The sequence below is a fragment of the Spodoptera frugiperda genome, chromosome 16 (genome assembly GCF_023101765.2).
Source record: "Spodoptera frugiperda isolate SF20-4 chromosome 16, AGI-APGP_CSIRO_Sfru_2.0, whole genome shotgun sequence".
NCBI classification, from domain to species: Eukaryota; Metazoa; Arthropoda; class Insecta; order Lepidoptera; family Noctuidae; genus Spodoptera; species Spodoptera frugiperda.
The window spans coordinates 1,827,531-1,847,945 of NC_064227.1; the positions used below are offsets into that span (position 1 = coordinate 1,827,531).

The 20,415-nt window shown below is 38.5% G+C and overlaps 1 protein-coding gene across 4 annotated transcripts in view; it reads left to right on the forward strand.

Annotated features, from left to right (window-relative positions):
• The first annotated feature begins 4,445 nt into the window (after nucleotides 1-4,445).
• LOC118280617 (filamin-A) overlaps nucleotides 4,446-20,415 on the forward strand; it is a 111,804-nt gene continuing 95,834 nt past the window's right edge. Inside the window, exon 1 of one of the 4 annotated variants that reach the window (XM_050699544.1) lies at nucleotides 4,446-4,464. The gene's annotated coding sequence lies outside the window, so the exon portion shown is untranslated. Of the gene's footprint in view, nucleotides 4,465-6,702; nucleotides 6,901-6,950; nucleotides 6,968-20,415 lie in introns of those variants that run through there. The other 3 variants (XM_050699542.1, XM_035600829.2, XM_035600832.2) reach the window with 3 other exon arrangements.

Here is a 20,415-nt window from a genome sequence, read left to right on the forward strand (position 1 = left end):
AACTTTCAAGGCTTCAATTCAGTGGCGACTGGAGACTTCAGTTGTTAAGTACAATATAAATAAGGTTTTATTACGTTAATATGAATGATGTACTGGCTGGGCTGCTGCAGCGTAATCTTCAAAAACGTTTGATTAATTATTTAGGATTCACTTAATAAAAAAGGGCTCCAATAAGAATATTGTAGATCTTGGCAAAAATGAGTTTGATGCGGTGACAGCTGGAACTAAAAATCGACGACTTTGGTATAAATTGCTTCACTAGTACTTTCTGTGTCAAAAGTATTTTACTGGCTAGAAAAGCAGGAGTAGGAACGAGGTGGTTTTTAGTCAGTAAGAGTCTAACACGCCTCTCGCCTCGTCCAAGGTGGAAGAAGTCATTGGAAGGCAGGGTAAAGTCTAGATTTTGAACTGACTAGAGTTGCAGTAACTAAAAAATCACTTCCATCAGCTTTCAGTGTTGTAAATACAGTAGAACTCCAATTATCCGAACTCCGACTATCCGAATCGCCGATTCGGATAATCGGCACAAAAAAATGACAAAAAAATCACAAAAAAATGACCTAAAAAAAGAAAAAAAGTCTAAGTGCGCTATTATTCTCCCCCCCGCGAAGCCAGTGTTTGCGCGTCAAGTCTTGACTTGACTTGTCTTCTTGAAAATTTCATGTTTCTTTCATTTAATTCAATAAAAAAATAGTTCAATATCAAAACGTAGCTTTTATTCTCTCCAACGGCAATTTTTTTAAAAAAATCCGATTATCCGAATATTTGATTATCCGAATGGGTCCCGGTCCCCATTAATTCGGATAATTGGAGTTCTACTGTAAATCTTTTGACGTAGATAGGTTATTAGGACAATTTTAGGTCATTACCTGCTTGTTACCTGCGCGTGCGCCTAAATTCAGACGCCAGGTTAACTAGCGGCCGTGTTGATATTTCTTGTCAACGTAATGAAAATATCTAGAAACATCGTTAGGTACGGAAACTGAGTAGTAGTATATACATATAAGACATATACTATGTAATAGGTATATAGGACTACATTCATATAGGACTGCCCCGTTGGTCGAGTGGTCACAAGTGCGAATGCTGAACAAGAGGTCTCGGGTTCGATTCCCGGGTCGGGCAAAGTATTAAAGTCAAAGTCAAAACATTTATTTCAATTAATCCTAAATTAGACACTTGAAACGTCAAATTGAATTGTCCGTCAGTCTGTCTGTCAGTGAAGCTAGGTGTTAAATTACTGGGCATTTTTCGGTATTTCAAAAATTTTTCAATAGTAGTAGCACGGAGTCTGGAATTGTGCCCAGTATATGACAATAGGCTCACCCCCTATTACATGGGCCTTATAACACAAATGGTGAAAAGTGGGTGTACCTACACTGTATAGCGGCATTACGTGTTGTAATCTGCACCACTGCTTACACTTTCGGGGATAAAAAAGGCGTGATGTTGCGTTGCGTATATTCATATTCGAAATGTCTAGTCTAGTAGACATATGTCCACTCTATAACCACAGTATGAACTTGAAATGTTTTGTGTGCATTTCCAGCAGAGATGTGCTATGCTACGTTGCTGTTAATTCGTCTGGCTTCCACCAATCATATTCATTGGTACACATAGCTTACTGGTGGAAACGGACTCAGCTTTTTTTAAAGGGAGAAAATCATCCAATGAGTGCCAGACTCTTAATGACTAAAAATCACCCCGTTCCTACTCCTGCTTTTCGTGCCGGAGCCCCAGTAAACCCGCTAGGTAGTCCGCAGCCCTGGATCAAGCATCAGATGTTTTTTATATAGAAGCCTACCAAGGATGGGTGCTATGGATGTGTGCTATAGCTGGTTTCCCTACTATTGATACATTGCATAATCGAGCTGCGTCTTCCCCATCATACATAGCTTAGTATCAGTGGAAGCCGAGCAGCGTGAGAGTAGCTAGTATCACTACATAGTATAAAACAAAGTTGCTTTTTCTGTCCCTATGTCTCTTTGTAATGCTTAAATCTTTAAAACTACGCAACGGATTTGATGCGGCTTTTTTAATAGATATAGTGATTTAAGAGGAAGGTTTTTATGTATAATACATGCATAATATATCATCATTACACCCATGCGAAGCTGGGGCGGGTCGCTAGTACTTTATATTGTAAATTAATAACATTCATTCATAGATATTCCAACTTGTATGAAATTATATTACAGTGAAATACATTTTTGGGTCAACGACACATTTTAGTAATAAGATAATTTATTTGTGTGCATTTTTCACGTTTACACATTTCTTGGTGTATATTTTTAAATACATTCATGTGCGTCATTGGATAATCAGATATAACAGACATATTTCTTTTTCATTCAGCGAATCCGTTTATAAGGACGGCAGATTTATTGTAAGTTATTTAGTGCTGTGCATACCTACACCTATAAGTGACAATTTTTTTAAGTGTGGGTGAGCCATGCTTCGGCACGAATGGGCCGGCTCGACCGGAGTGATACCACGGCCTCACCGAAAACCGACGTGAAACAACGCTTGCGTTACGTTTCGTTGTGTGAGTGAGGTTACCAGAGGCCCAATTCCCCCCTTCTCAATCCCCGATTCTCCAACAACCCTTAAATTCCTAACCCCCAAAAGGCCGGCAACGCACTTGTAACGCCTCTGGTGTTTCAAGTGTCCATGAGCGGTGGCGATTGCCCACCGATTGTGATTGGGCGGTGGTGATACGTCAGTTTGCAAATCCATAAAAAATTCACAGGAAAAAAAATTATATGTCAAATCTAGTGAATAAGTCGTTGATGCATAAATAAATAAATAAACTAGTAAGTTATCTATAGGTAGGGCAAGTGACCCGGTTGTGGCCATCGACCCCTTTGTGGCCATTTGGGCTTTCAAATATTTATAACTAAGGCATGGACAAATAAATTACTCTGTGATGTACAGTATTTAAAATATTCAATATTGGAGATACTGATACCGTTGGCAGCTTTGATGTGTCAAACTTCACTTCGATGCAATAAGTCATTCTTTTTAGTTGAGGGTGAAATTGTTAAGATCTTAACAAAAAGGCTAAGGCGAGCGGGTGAGGATTTGGTTTTTATTTTTTAAATCTTTGCTTATTGTTTGGATGTTTATGTTAATACTACATGAAGAATATATTGTCTAAGTGGAACTAAAGTTATTTTGTCGCCATATGTTTCTGAAGTAAGGTTATTAGAAGGTGGCCACTAATGGAGACAAAATTATGAATTTCTCCATCTTTGGCCACATGGCTGGCCAAAACTTTTGTACATAGACGCCCCACTTCTAGTCATTTATCGTAATTTATTTATTATTTTTCCTTGGCTTTACATATCAACAAATACATATTTTTCATTTTCAGAGATGCAATAAATTGCCTTCACACAAAGGGGAGGTCAGTTTACTTTGCAGCTTTTACCAACGTCATATAAATGTTCATATGTTAATCTCTTTATTTGTAAGTTAAATTCAAGTGAAGTAATAATAGTTCATATTTTCCAAACTAAATGAAAACCATTGTTTCTAAAATGTCAAATTTAATTAATAAATTTTGATTACTTTTATTGTATTTTTTGATGGCCAGAACTGGCACACGACCGTGGCCAGAAATGGCACGAATCTGGCCAAAAATGGCACAAACTCCCTTTTGTTTTTCTTTTTTATACAGTTATTTTTCTATTGGAAGTTCTTTAAAAAAGGGTTTTCTTAGGCAAGGTTAATACATGTTAAATGACTTTTTACAAGAAATATGTTCGTGATAACAAAAACTATAATTTAAGAAAGCCTCAAAGTCGACAAAATTCTTAAAGTGGCCACAACCGGGTCACTTACGATATCTAAATTTTGTTCAATTAAAATGAATGAATGATTATTTTCACAGTTAAAATGACGTCCTCAAAAGAGTAATTAATTCTGTGTACAACAGAAAATCTAGTCTAGACTATCTAATAAATAAAATTGGAGTGTTTGTTTGTCATGTTGAAAGTACCGCATGTGCGTACACATGCTTATGAATATAACGCCACAAATACTTAAATCGCATTTTTAACGATGTTTGTCTGTCTGTTGGTTTCAGCTAATCTCTGAAATCGCTGAACCGATTTTGACGGGACTTTTATTGACAGGTAGCTGATGTACTAAGGAGTAACTTAGGCTACTTTTATTTTAGAAAACATATTTTATTTTAGAAAAAAAAGACAAATTATTTCAGAATTAATTATTCTTCGCGGACGTAATCGCGGGCAAAAGCTAGTCGTTCAATAAATCCGATTGTGAAAATGCTCCAGCACTCAGTAAAGTCTTGAGACAGAATTTATGTTAGCGTTTGTTATGTTGGCGCATTTGTAAAATATTCATTTAGTTGGTAACACCTAAAAATATCCGACGCCACAGCTGAAGTGCTCATAAATGTCAAATTTTTAGCGGGAAACTCGTCTGTCACAGATAAAACGGGTAAGTACACTGTTTTTTTTTTATTTTTTTTTATACAGCTATTAGCGAAACAGAATGTTCAAGCGTTAAGTAAAAAAAGAACGCATAATTCAAAATGTTTTAAGAAAAAATGTCTGCGGTAGGATTATATTAAAATAATAATTCAAGTGTTTTATTTTTCATTCACGAGTGTCTTGTGGGCTGTTTTTCTTTAATTTATATATTAATGTCCCATTATATCTCAATGAGCTATGCCTAGAAATATCTACTAAAATGCTATTTATTTATTACTCTGAGTTGTTATATTATGAGTCAATAGTCATTATTATTAACAAAACAATGAAGAGAATTTGAGTTATTATAATATGACACACATTTTTCATACGCAATTTGAAAATTTATAATTTTTTATTCTATTTATTTTGGAACCAGATAGAGCTCGTAAAATTAAAAATATCCGCTATTGTGTGGCAAAATTTAGTTTGTTTTTACAGAACTGTTGACAATTTTAAGTACCTACTTACTCCCATTTTATTTGGAGTGTGTAAGCAGAGTAGATTACTTTCTTTCATCTATTATTATTAGGTATTGCTTGATTATTTGTCCTTCAATCAATAAAATATGTCCCTAGCGAGCCTAGATTTATTACTCACGAAAATATTTGGAGACGAAGTTCTACTAGTTTTTGACTAGTGTCGAGTCATCAAGGGACTCTTTATCATGAGCAGCGTGCGCAGATGAAGTGACGTCGCGCAGCCTGATGAAGTGTTTCTCTACCACATTTTTACGTAGTAATCGTATGTCTCACGATACATACGTCTCACGAATGTTCTTTTGTAACAAGTGAAAAGACGTGAATAAGACTTAACGAGGTGTGCCGTAATATTCAACTCTGCTTACAGTTACACCCTCTTGAATTTGTGTCTCGACGAAAACGTGTGTGTATTGGCGAAAAAAGAAAAACACCCTAATCTATTCTAGCAGGTACAGTATGGAGAACAATATTATGACAAACACTCTCTTAATATGTATTATATGACTCACTGGCTGGTTAGTGGATACAAGTTAACGGCCAAGTAACACAAAATAAAAAATCTAAATTCTGAGTTTAAAAAAATGCCATTGGTGTACGCACACGCAGGTGTGCGTAACCACACCCACACACCAGGTACGTACAATATAAATTCCTTTTTTGAGTGACAGAAGCAAAAATAAGAAATCGAATTCAGATTTAAAAAAGAAATGCCACTGGTGATGTGCATACCTACACACCTGCATCCACACGCATACACTAGGTAGGTTCAATATAAATTCCTTTTTTGATTGACATAAAATACCCTCTATTTAGGTAATTTCAGAAACACTGAATCGAAATATAAGACATCCCGTCAATCAGCTAAATTGCTCTAACGTCCACGTCAATAGATACAATATATCCACTAAGTATCGAAGAAACTGATTCGGAACTGCGGACTACCTATCGAGTTTACCGGTCGAAAAGCAGGAGTAGAAACGGGATGGTCTTTAGTGAGTTGGAGTCTGACACTCCCTCTCGCCTCGCCCAAGGTGAGAGAACGCATTAAATGATTTTCTCCCCTCAAAAAAAAGTATCAAAGAAAAATCATTTAAGGAGGATCCTTCGACGAGGCGAAGTGATCGTGGCTAGCGGGCTTTCTGCCCTAACATGTGATTTTCTATCCATGTTTATTGGCATGTAAACTTCATATATGCGATGTAGAACTTTTGTCAACTGTGACTTGTTATTTGTCGCTACACTTTCTTAAACACTTCAAGTGACCAATGCATATAGGGCTAATTATGCATACCTAGTTAGCGGAAAATAATGGGTTTCATCGCTTACCTATTGATAGTCAAAGACTTAATATGGGTTGAATAGATAACTAGGTAAGTACTTGAGTATAATATGTATATGGTAGATTGAAACATTCACTGCTCCTTGATTCCAAATCATTGTAGAAGTTTATTTTTTTGGACGTAGAGGTTTATTGATGAGTGCAGAACCTAGGAAAGCAAGAAAAACTTTTTACAAACATATTTTTCACTGGACATTTCCTCCGTACAAGGACATTTTTCAAGAGTAAACACGATGATCTCCGTGACTCAGCTCATGTAGTGGCCAGTTAATATTTCCATGCAACCGCGTCGCATGACTTTATGACGCGATCCAAAATACATCGTAACCCGCCCAGCATTTCACCCATGCCACCTAAATTTTATATTAAAAGCACGTGAAGCACTGTTAGTCACGAGTGTTCGCTGCTCGGGCGCAGACTACGCGATAAAAATTCCAACACCCAACTCTCATAAACTTGATATAATAATATAATTATATAACGACGCAGTTGTTACACCCTCGTCGTGTATATCATTTGCCGCCCGATACTTTTCGCGCGCTTTTGACCGCCATCTTGCGCTATCGAGTTTTCCGCCCCGGAAGTAAGTGCAATGGAATTTGTTTAAACAGCCTATTTATTTGTGCTTTCAACCTTTTTCGGAGTGTACTGTGAGTGATTTTTTTTTAATTTAAGCATTATTAAGGTAAGGTAGAGTTAAGAGCTTTATAGTAAATAGTTATACGAGTAACATTGTTATTAAACGGTTTGGAAACGATTTTAGAACTTGCTAAATCGTTGTTTTCCTTTGCCAAATTGTTCAAGTGCGTTAGCTGGACTAATTATTACGCAGAAAGACATTAAATTGGGCTTGGCAGAATGCTGGATTTCTCACAAATTACGAGTTATATTAAACGGGTAGGATCGAGAATGTCACGTCGTGATGTAATCTGTTAGCTGAACCCGCTATTTTAGGATTTGGTTGTATACCGTTATTTTAAATGATACATTCGTGATTTTGTGTAGGACGACTTCTATTAATGTTACAATGTTGCCCTATAATCTATCTAAAGTTCTCGAAAGTGTAGAAAGTATTTTTTAGCGAGTATTATAAAGCTATCTTGCTAATTACGTCTAGATATTAGAGGAGATGATAATTATACCCTATTATAAACTGATTTAAATCTATCTTTTTACTTTGCTTTGGCGATGGCCCAGTTAGGTACCCCTCTTCCCAATCCCCGATTCCCCAACAACCTTTAAATTCCTAAAGCCCCTAAAGGCCGGCAACGCATTTGTAACGACTGTCCATGGGCGGCGGCGATTGCTTACCATTAGGTGATCCGTCTGCTCCTTTACCGTAATCCATAAAGATGATGACTTTCTGGATTACATGTTAATAATAATTAGGTAGGTATATTTCTAAACAATTCAAATAATTAATCATTGTTCAAATTCTGTTTTCTTAAACTATAAGAACAACTATCGTGAATCTTCTACACATAAGACATTTTCGAGCACAATCTTGATAGTTCCAAGGCGCTCCTTTGATGAGAGCACTTAAAAAATTTAATTTTATTTAGTTAATTAGGTGACCTAATTTCTGCTGGAAATTAGAGCGAATGCTAACTGTATGACAGTATTTATCTAGAAGACATGACAGGCGACGTCTGTCTGCCTCTGATGACAGCAAATCCAATGATGTTCTTTCCGAATGAGATGATGAAATGTAATTAATTAATTTTAATTTTATGCTTTTCATTTGTCAAGTTGTGTTTCATTTTTGTTCGTTTTCGTTTTTTTAAAGTCTCTAACAGTATCTAATAAGTGGTTTTAAGTAGTTTTTAAAAATTTCAAAGTCTTTTATCACTTTCCTAATAGGCTCACCCCCTATTACATAGGACTTATAACAAAAATGGTAAAAAGTGGATGTATATTATAAAGCGGCATTACTTGTCGTAATGTGCACCTCTGCCTACCCCTTCGGGGGATAAAAGGCGTGACGTTATATGTCACTTAATTGTAGTGTTAGTTAACCTGAACTTGTTGATTGTACAAGCCCAGTATCTGTAAAATTTACCTCTTCTCAAATGCTATATACAGAACTAAGTACATGTAAACAAGTAAGACAATTCAATTGTCTGGTTTATAGAACCAGACCATGATAATAGTTCTTTGATAACGCATTTCAATATTACCTAGTAATCTCTATTTTTAAACGACTGTATTAAAATTTAGGACAATACCTTCGTAGTATCTTCCTAATTTCCCCCGTTTCTGGGTATGAAATAATAAGAACGCTGATGATAAATGATATTTACCTATTGTAGAAATGACATTAGAAATTATTAGACCTATCAAACTAAACGTTTTTAAACTTTAAATTGAAAAACTTTAAATGTTTATTGGACTACGTTTTAGAAAATAAGCTACAATATTACAAGTCAATAATTTAAACTAAACTAGATGGGGTGCGATTTTCCATCGGACTACTCTTCAGGAGACGCAGACTCGATTCTGATGAAAGAATTTAACCCCTTAGCTGTACCCTTAGCACGAGTTTGCTTTACGTCGAACGACAATGAAACGAGAGCGCATTCGGTGCGCTGATTTGCCGGCGCAAATGAACAACTATCGTGAAACGCGCTTTCGTTTCGTTTTCGTAAAGCGAACTCGTACTAAGAGTACTGGATTAGAAACCGTAAGGACCTCGTCTCCTAAACTTAACTACGTTTATTTAAGTACTTATATGAAAAAAAAATAGGTACGCGTCTAATATTTTTCAGTATTCTAACTGACGGACTGATTCGATTTTTAATTATCATACGCTCTCTACTACCCTATTGGAGAAATCAATGTTAAACAACAAATTAGTGGAACTCTTTGCCCAATTCTATGTTTCCTGATGGGTATAACCTGGGTGTCTTCAAGTGTCGAGTGAACAGTTTGCTTATGTGCAGACGTGCTCCATAGTAGGCCGCATCATCGCTTACCATCAGGCGAGATAGTAGCTAAACCCATAAAAAAAGATGTCTTGACCCTTAAATCCAAAGCAACACCTCGTTCCACGTCGCCAGCCTGTCATATATCTCACCCGACACGAGAACATCCACAATATTTATGTAGACTAAAGTTATTTATGTCGGTTCTGTCTGGTTCCTTAATTAATTTGCACCGTTATATAGGGCAAGGATGCCACCATTTTGTTGCCACTAGCAACCGAGAAACTACATCATAAATTAATTACGCTTGAGTAAAAATCTATCTTGTTGGTGCGTGATGTACTTAGTTAAGATTTTGAAACGTTCCGTTAAATCTTAGCAGAGTAGTTAGTCTGGTGTAAATATATTTTAAAATTCAATCTTCCCAATCTTCTTAATCCCCGATTCCTCAACAACCCTTAAATTCCTAACCGCCAAAAGGCCGGCAACGCACTTGAAACGGCTCTGGTGTTTCGGGTGTCCAAGAGAGAGCGGCGGCGATTGATTACCATCAGGTGCTCCGACTGCTCGTTTACCAGCTTATACCATAAAACCATACGGCAATTGTACGACTAGATTTTAAAGTATCTATTTATGTGTTTTTGGACTTGAATCAGATATCCGTGATCGTATTGCACTTTTCTAGTATATAGAACGACCATCCGTACCAAAGGACCAAGGTTTCAAACACATTTTATGTTATATATCGTCACGCTTTTAATCCCCGAAGGGGTAGGCAGTGGTGCACATTATGAAACGTAATGCCACTGTACAATGCACTCCCACTTTTCACAAGTGTGTTGTAAGTCCCATGTACCGGCCACATTTCTAGACTCCGTGCTACGACTGAGAAATTTTCGATAAACCGAAAAAAGCGAAAAGCCGAACCCGAGACCCCTTACCCAACAGTGGCACTTGCAACCACTCGGCCAATGAGGCAGGCAATTTCAAACTCACAATACATATAAACCAACAGCATCGTATCTGCCAATCATACGCACAATAAACGTGTTTTAGATGCGCATGCGACACTCTTCACGCAGTATTAAGAAACCGGAATAAATCACACACGTTGGGTAGCCAGTGTAAACATTGCCCGGTTTAATTTATTACTGGGTAATGTCATGCTTTACCCGGGTATTATATTTATAGAGTGTTGCTGTTTGCTATTTCGTACACAAGACTGCATATGAAGATATGCATTACCAGTATAAATTGACCGGTAAATGTGCGGAAAGATAATACAAAGCGAGACCATGATAAACTGGTTTTGTATAGCTTTACGTGTAACCGTGAAAATTGCAACAACTATTGTGCAGAAATCCACGATCACCTCGCCTAGTCGGAGGATCCTCCTTTTCTTAGGGAACTTAACTCACTGTTAACTAAATAAGTAGGTGTAGATTTAAATAAAACAGATACAAGGTGAAATATTTTCCCAAAAGATTTGTTTCATTATAATTCGATCAGTCATGTCTTATTGTCTTTTACACGATGCCCTCGCTAATTTCACACAACTCATACAAAGCAGAGAATTCCATAATCACCTATGAAGTTTTCGTAGAAACAATAAAATTTTAAGTACTGTAAGCCATGAAACAAGGGATTAGGAACGCGGGCGAAACCGCTGGTAAAACTAGTTGCATTATTAACTAGGATAGTTTCCCCCGTAGTTACTACCACGTGAAATATAGAAAAACTACCAAGCGAAAAAAAAAATACATAAAAAGTAACCTCTATGTCTCAGTTAACTAAATTAATTAAAATAAAACCTTTTTTAATAAAGGGAACCGCCTTTAAAGCTTATTGTGCGAACCGTAAGTTAAATACTAAAAAATACTGAAATTTACATCAAAATCGGTTCAGTCAATCGCGAGATAATCGGGCACAAACATACATACACACAGTTCAAACTGAAAAGTTCCGTTCCGGTGAAGTCACAATCAGCCTACTATATGTCTTAGTCCCAGGGTCTTTTCTACAAGCATCGGAAACAGTTTTCCCATGAAATCCTAAAAAAAGTAGCTATTGTCGTATTTTAGTATACATACATGAATATGTAGAAACTAGACTCAAAAAAAAAAACTCTAATTTGTCATAAGTATTGTAGGTACATGTATAATAAATAAAACATTTAGAATTTCAAAACGGTGTTGTTGACACATCCAGTATCCAGTACATTTCATTCACGGGTCGATGGCGCGCAAAAAAAAGTAATGGAGTCGCGTGTAAAATTTGACAGTTTGACGTTTACTAATGTTGGTGTTGCCATGTCGCTACGAGAATTTGTACGAAAAAAATATATCGCAAATGACTGCCTCGTTGGTCGAGCGGTCGCAAGTGCGACTGCCGGACAAGGGGTTTCGGGTTCGATTTCCGGGTCGTGCAAAGTATTACTGGGCTTTTTTCGGTTTTTCGAAAATTTCTAAGTAGTAGCATGGAGTCTGGAATTGTGCCCAGTATATGGCAATAGGCTCACCCCCTATTACATGGGACTTATATCGGCATTACGTGCAGTAATGTGCATTTCTGCCCACCCCTTCGGGAATAAAAGGCGTGACCTTGCAAAAATATTGCACCAGATTGAGAATATCGGTAAACAAGCATTTCAGGCATAGCTCTACCGCATTTTTCCCGGGTATTAGTGAAATGTGAATTTCTTTTAAACTAGTCCGTGACATTAATTGAATTGGTTCTAAAGCTTTCAAAATTAATTACCCGTTTAATGTCTTGTGCATGTAATCCTGTTTTTGTTATGCATTTTCTTTTTTTAAGTCGTTACATTGTTCACGGTTGCGGAAAGCTTTGGCTCTGCACCAAAATATTCTATCATTCTTAGACAAGATATACATATTATTATAACATATATTGTATTAGATTTTTTTTTGAGGGGAAAGTCCAATGATTTATTCTGTTTTCGGCGAGGCGAGAGAGAGTGTCAGACACTTACTGACTAAAAACCACCCCGTTTCTACTCTTGCTTTTCGAGCCGGAGCTCCGGTAACCCAATAAGCAGTCTGCACCTCTTAGTTAGAGCTCTGCTGGGGCCCACCTGTGCGGTTTCGCTCGTGTGGATTGCGGACTTTGTGACCAATAAAAGTAGCTTAAGTTACTCCTTAGTATATCAGCTACCTGCCAATAAAATCCTGTCAAAATCAGTCCAGCCACTTCAGAAATTAGCCAGAACAAACCTACAGACAGACAGACCGATAGACATACAGAGATACATTTTAAAATATATTATTTTGGTGTATGTATCGTACCTACATATTATGTACCTATATTCATACGCATGTAGTAAACAGCGGTTATATTACAAACAGACACTATGATTTTATTTATTAGTCTAGATAGAGTCTAGATTTTATTTATTAGTCTAATAAACTTATTAGCAACATACATTTATGACTTAATTATATCTGATAGCACGACAGCCATAACGTAATCTCTTTTAATAATCTTTACTAATTTATAATTTGTCAGTATGATTCCATGACTCAAATTAATTTAATTTAATATGTTATTTATTTAATCCACGTTTTCTAACACTCAAACAATTGTCAAAACAACCACCGATTCCGGGAAAACCGCCATCTTTTTTTATAGCATTCTCTTTTCAAACACTCATTAATGTCGCCAGATGAAAAAAAATAATAATGAATTATACTTTTTGCAAAAAGAAGTTTCTATTTTGAACGGGTCAAAACTGTTTGTTGAGTTGGTTAGTTAATTAATGTTAGGGAGGTTATTTATAATGTGTTTTATAGCGAAATGAGTCTGTCTGCCCACTGGTTGGTCATGTGATGCTGTCACACATTCAAGCTGCTATTTTTCTGGGATAATTCCGATGACGGATGATAGCTGAAAAATCAAATGAGTTACAATAACTTACTTGTTTACTTAAACTTATTTATTTAGTACAAAAATGCTGTTGTGACTATTTATGATGTGACTAGCTATTGTCAGCGGCTTCGCCCGCGGTCTCGTGGGATGAAAAGTGTCCTATGTGTTATTCCAGACCATAACCTACCCCTGTTCCAAATTTTATCCCGATCCCTTCAGTAATTTTGACGTGATTGAGTAACAAATATACACAGAAACACACAAGATCACAAACATTCGCATTAAAAATATCAGTAAGATAAAAGTGAATTGAATAAGGAATAACTTTCTTAGGAAACATTGTTATTTGTTTCGTGTCTAGATATCGTTTACTAATTTAATTGTTCTCTATACAATATAAAAAGGAAAAAAAATATCGTAAACAAAATATTTTTAGGCAGACAATTCCTAAAATAATATCTTTCATAAGCGGATACAGATGACGACACATGTATCCACTTTATATCAACGAGGAAGTCATCATGGGTCATTTAAGCTGTCTGTCTGTCCGTCCGTTGACACAGATTTGATTAATATGCATATTTATAATAGAGTGTAGTTCTATATACGACGTTTAATGGTGGAACTGGTAACTGTGTCTATAAAGAGTTTAGTATAATTTAATCTACTAGCTTCTGTCAGTTTTCCCGCGTTTACGAGGTTAAAGGTAGCCTATGTGTTAATCCAGACTATAATCTACCCCTGTTCTAAATTTCATCCCGTAATCTTGAGCCGTTTTGACGTGATTGAGTAACAAACATACCTACACATAAACACACACACATTCGCATTTAGAATGCTAGTAAGAATTCACTCATCTATTTAACCCTTCTTTTGGAATTATTCATGGCCCGCCTGCTTCCAGTGTGCGCGGACGCGACAACTACGGTTCAAGAGGACCGCGCGTTGGCCACTCACCGTCAGCTTTTTGTTTAGACATTATGAAATATATCATACAATATACGATTTAAAGTTCAAATTTAAATGACTAGTTAATTGCTGGGTTGGAGCGGTGCTCGTTAACTGTATTTTTAGGAACCAGAAGTGGCTATTAAATAAATAAAAAAAAAACAATCGTTACACCAATCTACCTTCAATTTTATTCATACGCTTATTAATTACAAAATAATCACACACTATCTTATAGGAAACAATCAACTACAATAAAACACAATAATCAAAAGAAATAACCACAAAATAACCACTTAGCTGTTATCTCTGACGAAATCCAACGATCTGTCCGCTTGAGCGTCTACCGGCAAAAAGGGGCGCTGTACGAGTGACAACTAGTTTTATAGACGTGGATGTGACGTCACAGATAACAGCTGTACAAAAACATTATTACTCTAATACGGCCTCTCCTGACTGTGCGCCGTCCTCGGGCACATCTCCGACAGTATCCTGAGCTGGATCCCAATCTTGAATCGCGGGTGGCTCGGCTGAGGGACCTGCGTGCGCGTCATCATCATTATCTTCGCCTGAAATTATGAAGTAAATATGAGTGCGGAGCAAAGAGGCTTATGTTTGCCTACTCAATCGTTCATCACACATTCAAGGCCCTCTTTCATAGAAACAAACCAGCTAAGATATCTATCGCTTTCACAGAGTTACTCTTTCGACCGGTACCACACATTACCATTCCAAATGCACCGCAGCGCATTTACGCACACTATCAGGATCATGATACCGCAGCACATGTCCGAAACAAATGGAAGAGTACCGCAGCACTAATCCCATACTACACAAGCCGTGTCTGCAAGACAGAGGCACCGCAGCGCATGTCCAAAACAAATGGAAGAGTACCGCAGCACTAGTCCGATACTACACGTACAAGCCGTGTCTGCAAGACAGAGGCACCGCAGCGCATGTCCAAAACTGATGGAATAGCAGTCAGCGCTGGTCATTACACATGACAATGAGTCTGGAAGGTCGCACCGCGGCGCGTATCCAGCCAGCAGCTTACCAGCTCCGTTCTCGCGTCGTCTCGTCGCGGGGCAGCTGTAACAGGGGCTTCACACACCTACATTTATGCAGTCCAATCTGTGACATACTCAAAGATATTACTCACATTCAAAAAACGCTGAACAGGTTTCAGGACACCACTCTCCTTTCCAGGGCACCATGTATTGGGCCGCAGCCTGGGTTGTCTTGCCTCGAGCACCGGTCAGCAACTGGAGCTCATATCGGTCACTTGGCAAGATTTTCGTAACTTTGTACGGGCCTCTCATTCCAGAGTCCAACTTCCCTGTACTCTGTGAATACTTAATCACAAACACCAAGTCATTTAATTTAAAAACCTTTGGAGATTCACGGTGTCGATTTACGCGAGCATCTTGTTGATCTTGGTTCCTTCGAAGGAGCTCACCTGCACGGCTCCGGCATATCTCACGCCAAGCCTCGCGATTTGGGTTAGCGTTTTCCACTGCCAAGTCTCGGATTAACGAACGGATTACCGGTGTAGTCGCCTCAGTACCAATTAACAAGTTTAAAGCGGATGATTTTGTGGTTTTATGTTTAGTGATATTCAGAACTAATTGAAGTTTCCACAACAGGTCAGACCAAAGGCTATTTTTGTTACTCGTCTCAATGCGAATCATGTTTAGAACGGTGCGTATATAACGCTCTACCTGGCCGTTTGCTTGATGCATCTCTGGTGTAATATAGTGAATGTTGCAGCCCATTCCGGTAATCAAAGTCACAAAACTAGATGCTTCAAACATACGACCACGGTCGCAGACTATTAATTTTGGAACACCGAACAATGATATTGCGTTATTAAAAACGCGCGTTAACTCATCTGCTTCTTGGCGGTACATGGAGTAAAGGAGACAATATTTTGTGAAGGGGTCAATCATAATCAGGACAAACTTGTACCCATTAGATTCGGGCAAAGGGCCCAAAGCGTCGACGTGGATAGTACTAAATGGAATATCGGATTTTTCCCATGATGTTATAGGTTGTCGTGGGGCTCGAGGTACGCGTTTTTTTGATATACAAGTAAGACAGTGAGAAACGTATTTTGATACAAAGCTTTTAAGTCCAGGAAACCAGAAATGTCTAAGGATAAGGTCTAGTGTCTTTTCTACCCCGATATGTTCATGCTCATCATGATATATTCGTAATAAGCTTAACCTGTGACCCTTGGGGATATAACACAATAGGCGAGATTCCTCGCCGGTAGGTGAAAAACGATAGTACAACACATCATGTTGATAGACGTAACGCCGCGGGTCCAGATTACCCTCGTTCAACTTTTGGATGAGCCCTTGGGTCTCATTATCCGCGTGTTGCGCAATCTGAGCCCAGTTGCGAGGCCTTTCAACCTGATTTACTTGCGCCGCTAATGGATTCCTGCTCAAATAGTCGGCATGTGACATTAGTGTGCCTTTTCGATACTCGATGGTGAAATCAAAATCTTGCAGATAAATCCACCAGCGCGCTACTCGAGGTAACAAGTCCTTTTTGCGCTCGGTTGACTTCAGGGCATTGCAGTCAGTTATAATTTTAAATTTCAACCCAATTAAATAATGTCTAAAGTGCTGCAGTGCCCTGACGACCGCCAGCGTCTCCAACTCGTAGGAGTGATACCGACTCTCAGCGCCCTGTGTTACTTTACTGAAATAGGCAACCACTCGTTTTGTACCATCGGTATGAACCTGCATTAGGACGGCTCCATATCCTGCACTGCTAGCATCAGTGTGGAGCTCAGTAAGCAGGCTAGGGTCGAAAATAGCAAGTATAGGTTCACTCGTTAGTTGTTTAATTAGATCTTGGCGAACAGTCTCCTGTTCAGGACCCCATTCAAACCTTACATCCTTTTTTGTCAAACGTGAAATACTTGCTGTTTTCGTCGCATAACCTTTGATGTAACGTCGAAAGTATCCAGCCAACCCCAAGAACTGCCGGACTTGTTTTACATTACCCGGGGCCGGGGAATTGACTAGAGCTACAATTTTATGCTGGCTCGGCCTAACCTGACCATGAGATATAATGCGTCCGAGGTATTCTACTTCGCTGGTTAAAAATGAACACTTCCGGAGGTTGACTGAGAAGCCGGCTTCGGTGAGCGTATAAGCACTTTGTGTAATAGCTTTATGCCATCAGCAATGGTTTCACTCACGAGAAGGACGTCATCGACGTAAACCAAAACGTTTCCAGTCTCAATCAACCTTCGAAGAGTACCGTTTATTATCCTCTGATAGACAGTGGGGGAATTGCATAAACCGAACGGCATCTTTAAATATTCAAAATGGCCTTCAGGGGTCACGAAACCAGTTTTGTGGATAGAGTCCTCATGAATAGGGATCTGGTGGAACCCTGAAGCCATATCCAAACACGAAAAGTATTTAGAGGATCCTAGGCGATCGATGTGGTCATCTATGAGAGGGAGGGGATATCTGTCTTTAACCGTGATCCGATTAAGGGCTCGAAAATCTACACATAGCCTATCAGAACCGTCCCTCTTTTTGACCAATAGTACAGGACTAGCATACTCTGATTCTGATTCTCTAATTATGTTTTTATCTAATAAATCTTTAATAATCTCTCTAACTTTTAGTTTTTCTTTATAGGAAAGACGATAAGGGTGATAAACTATGGGCGTTTCGCTTGTCAAACTGATATGCATTTGTCCTGTTTTCACGGTAGTAGTAGCGGTGCCAGATATTAAAAACTCAGAGAACTCATCAATAACGACCATTAATGCAGTAAAATCAGCTCCCTGTAGAGGAGTGTTCACTATACTTTGCATATCAATTCGAGTCGCGTTTACTTTAAGAACTTCGTTTGAGGATCGGCTTAAGTATTGTCTATCTTTTGTTCTAATGTAAACTATGCCGTCTCTGTTAAGAACATCTGTACCGATAATAATTGGAGTGTTCATACATGATGCGGGTACGACTACCAGGTCTACTTCGAGGGAAACGTGTTCAAACTCGACGGTGACTGTAACGTATTCTCGAGAAACTATTTCGCTATCGCTCACCCCCTTAATAACGCAAAGCGTTGATTTTCGCGGACCAGAAAATAATTTGGCAACATCCGAAGAGACTAATGAAATGTTAATCGCGCCGCTATCTATCAAAACATCTACCGGTATGCCTTGGACAACAGCAGGAGACACGTCACTATTGCTGCAACTACGCGCGAGTTCCCTACATAGGTTAACTTTCCTTTGATTACCGTTTTGTGCCTCTGAGCGCTGTTTAGCAAAACAGTCTGCTTCCTTATGCCCGATCTTCTTACAGAACGAGCACGTTAATTTTGAGAAACTTCCTGAAGGTTTTGCAACGTTTTCAGATGGTTTTTGATTTTTAAAACATTTGTAGCTCATGTGTCCAGTCTGACCACATGAAAAGCATTTATTATTCGTGGGAACGTGACGTCTTTTTATTGCATTAGAGGGGGCACACGCGTCTCATTTTTAGCACGGCCAGGCTTGACATAGATTGCTAAAAACGATACCAGATTTTCGATTGTCAGTTCAGCATTCGCGGCAGCTGCACGAACGTGTGGGTCCATAATACCACGCACTACAATCTGCACTACGAGTTCGTTACTCAGACCCTTAACAATACGTAGCCGTAACAGTGAGCGTCGGGCATATTCGGCGTAAGTTGGGTATTTATCTGAAGTAGAATTCATGACTTCGAACAAAATGTTGGCATAGTCAAGTTTACGGGGACATAACGGTTTAAATTCTAATTGAAAGTTAGACCAGGATCGGTCATTAGTATTCCACTCACTAAGCCAAGTTTTCGCATCACCTTTAAGGCAGTTAGAAACTCGCGAAAGGCACTCATAGTCGCTCCAATGGTTTGATATCCTAGCGCGTTCCACCTCTTCACACCACACCTCAATGTCATGGATGGCGGGATCAAAATTCGATACGTAATAACCATGTGTTTTTGTTGTTTTTAACGTATTTAGTATCTCTGTTAATGTTTGTGTTGTTGAGGGTGCGGCGACATTTTGAGGTGTGCTGTGACCAGCGGGTCGCGGTGGAGTTTGAGGTACGCTTGCCGAACTCTCCTCGATTGCATTCAAACGCGAGATGATAGTCTGTAACGCTTGTTTTACAGAGCTTTCCCGGCTATGAGATCTGCGATTGGATCGCTCACGCGACCTGTAATGAGCTCGTGAACGTGAAACGCGTTGAGAACGGGACCGGGACCGGCCGCGAGACCGGGAATGAGACTGTTTACGAGATTTTTTACGATTTTGAGTGTAAGATGAGTCGGATGACACACTACGCGATCTTGATCGAGGCATTACTCAAATCAGTAATAGTAGCTGATTGTTTCCAAATGTAATTTTAATGTTTGTGGACACAGGCGAATCCCACTTCTGATTTTAGGAACCTGAAGTGGTTATTAAATAAAAAAAACAATCGTTACACCAATCTACCTTCTATTTTATTCATACGCTTATTAATTACAAAATAATCACACACTATCTTATAGGAAACAATCAACTACAATAAAATACAATAATCAAAAGAAATAACCACAAAATAACCACTTAGCTGTTATCTCTGACGAAATCCAACGATCTGTCCGCGCGAGCGTCTACCGGCAAAAAGGGGCGCTGTACGAATGACAACTAGTTTTATAGACGTTGATGTGACGTCACAGATAACGGCTGTACAAAAACATTATTACTCTAATACTATATATATCCTATACCTTTATTCGATAAACTATGTGATAAGCAATTTGGAAATCATCTTTCTAACATCAATAGCCAACTATAATGAGTATTATATCGTTTACCTTTATTCGATAAACTATGTGATAAGCAATTTGGAAATCATCTCGCTAACATCAGGAATCTACTATAATGATAACACCAATTACACGAATACCATTCAATAACAATTCGCGATGATCAAAGTGACTTGGGAATCATGATGAACCCCACACACATGTCTTCAGAAGTCCCGGAATGATTTAGTAAACAATAAGATATAAACATGTCTATCTAAGAGAAGTAATCAATGCATTGTTTATCTACTCTAACACATAAAGCTGAAGAGTTTGTTTGTTTGTTTAAACGCGATAATTTGCGAAATTACTGGGCCAAATTGAATAATTATTTTTGTGTTGGGTGAAATCGCGTGGAAGTTGTTAGTTAGTGTAATAATCACTAAGATTAGGATAGTGTCGGCTGATTTTTTTATGGGGTTTGTGGTGGGAAACTAGTTGTCAGATCACTTCATCAGTGGCGTAGCGTGAGTGTCGGCCGCCCGGGGCGGAAGA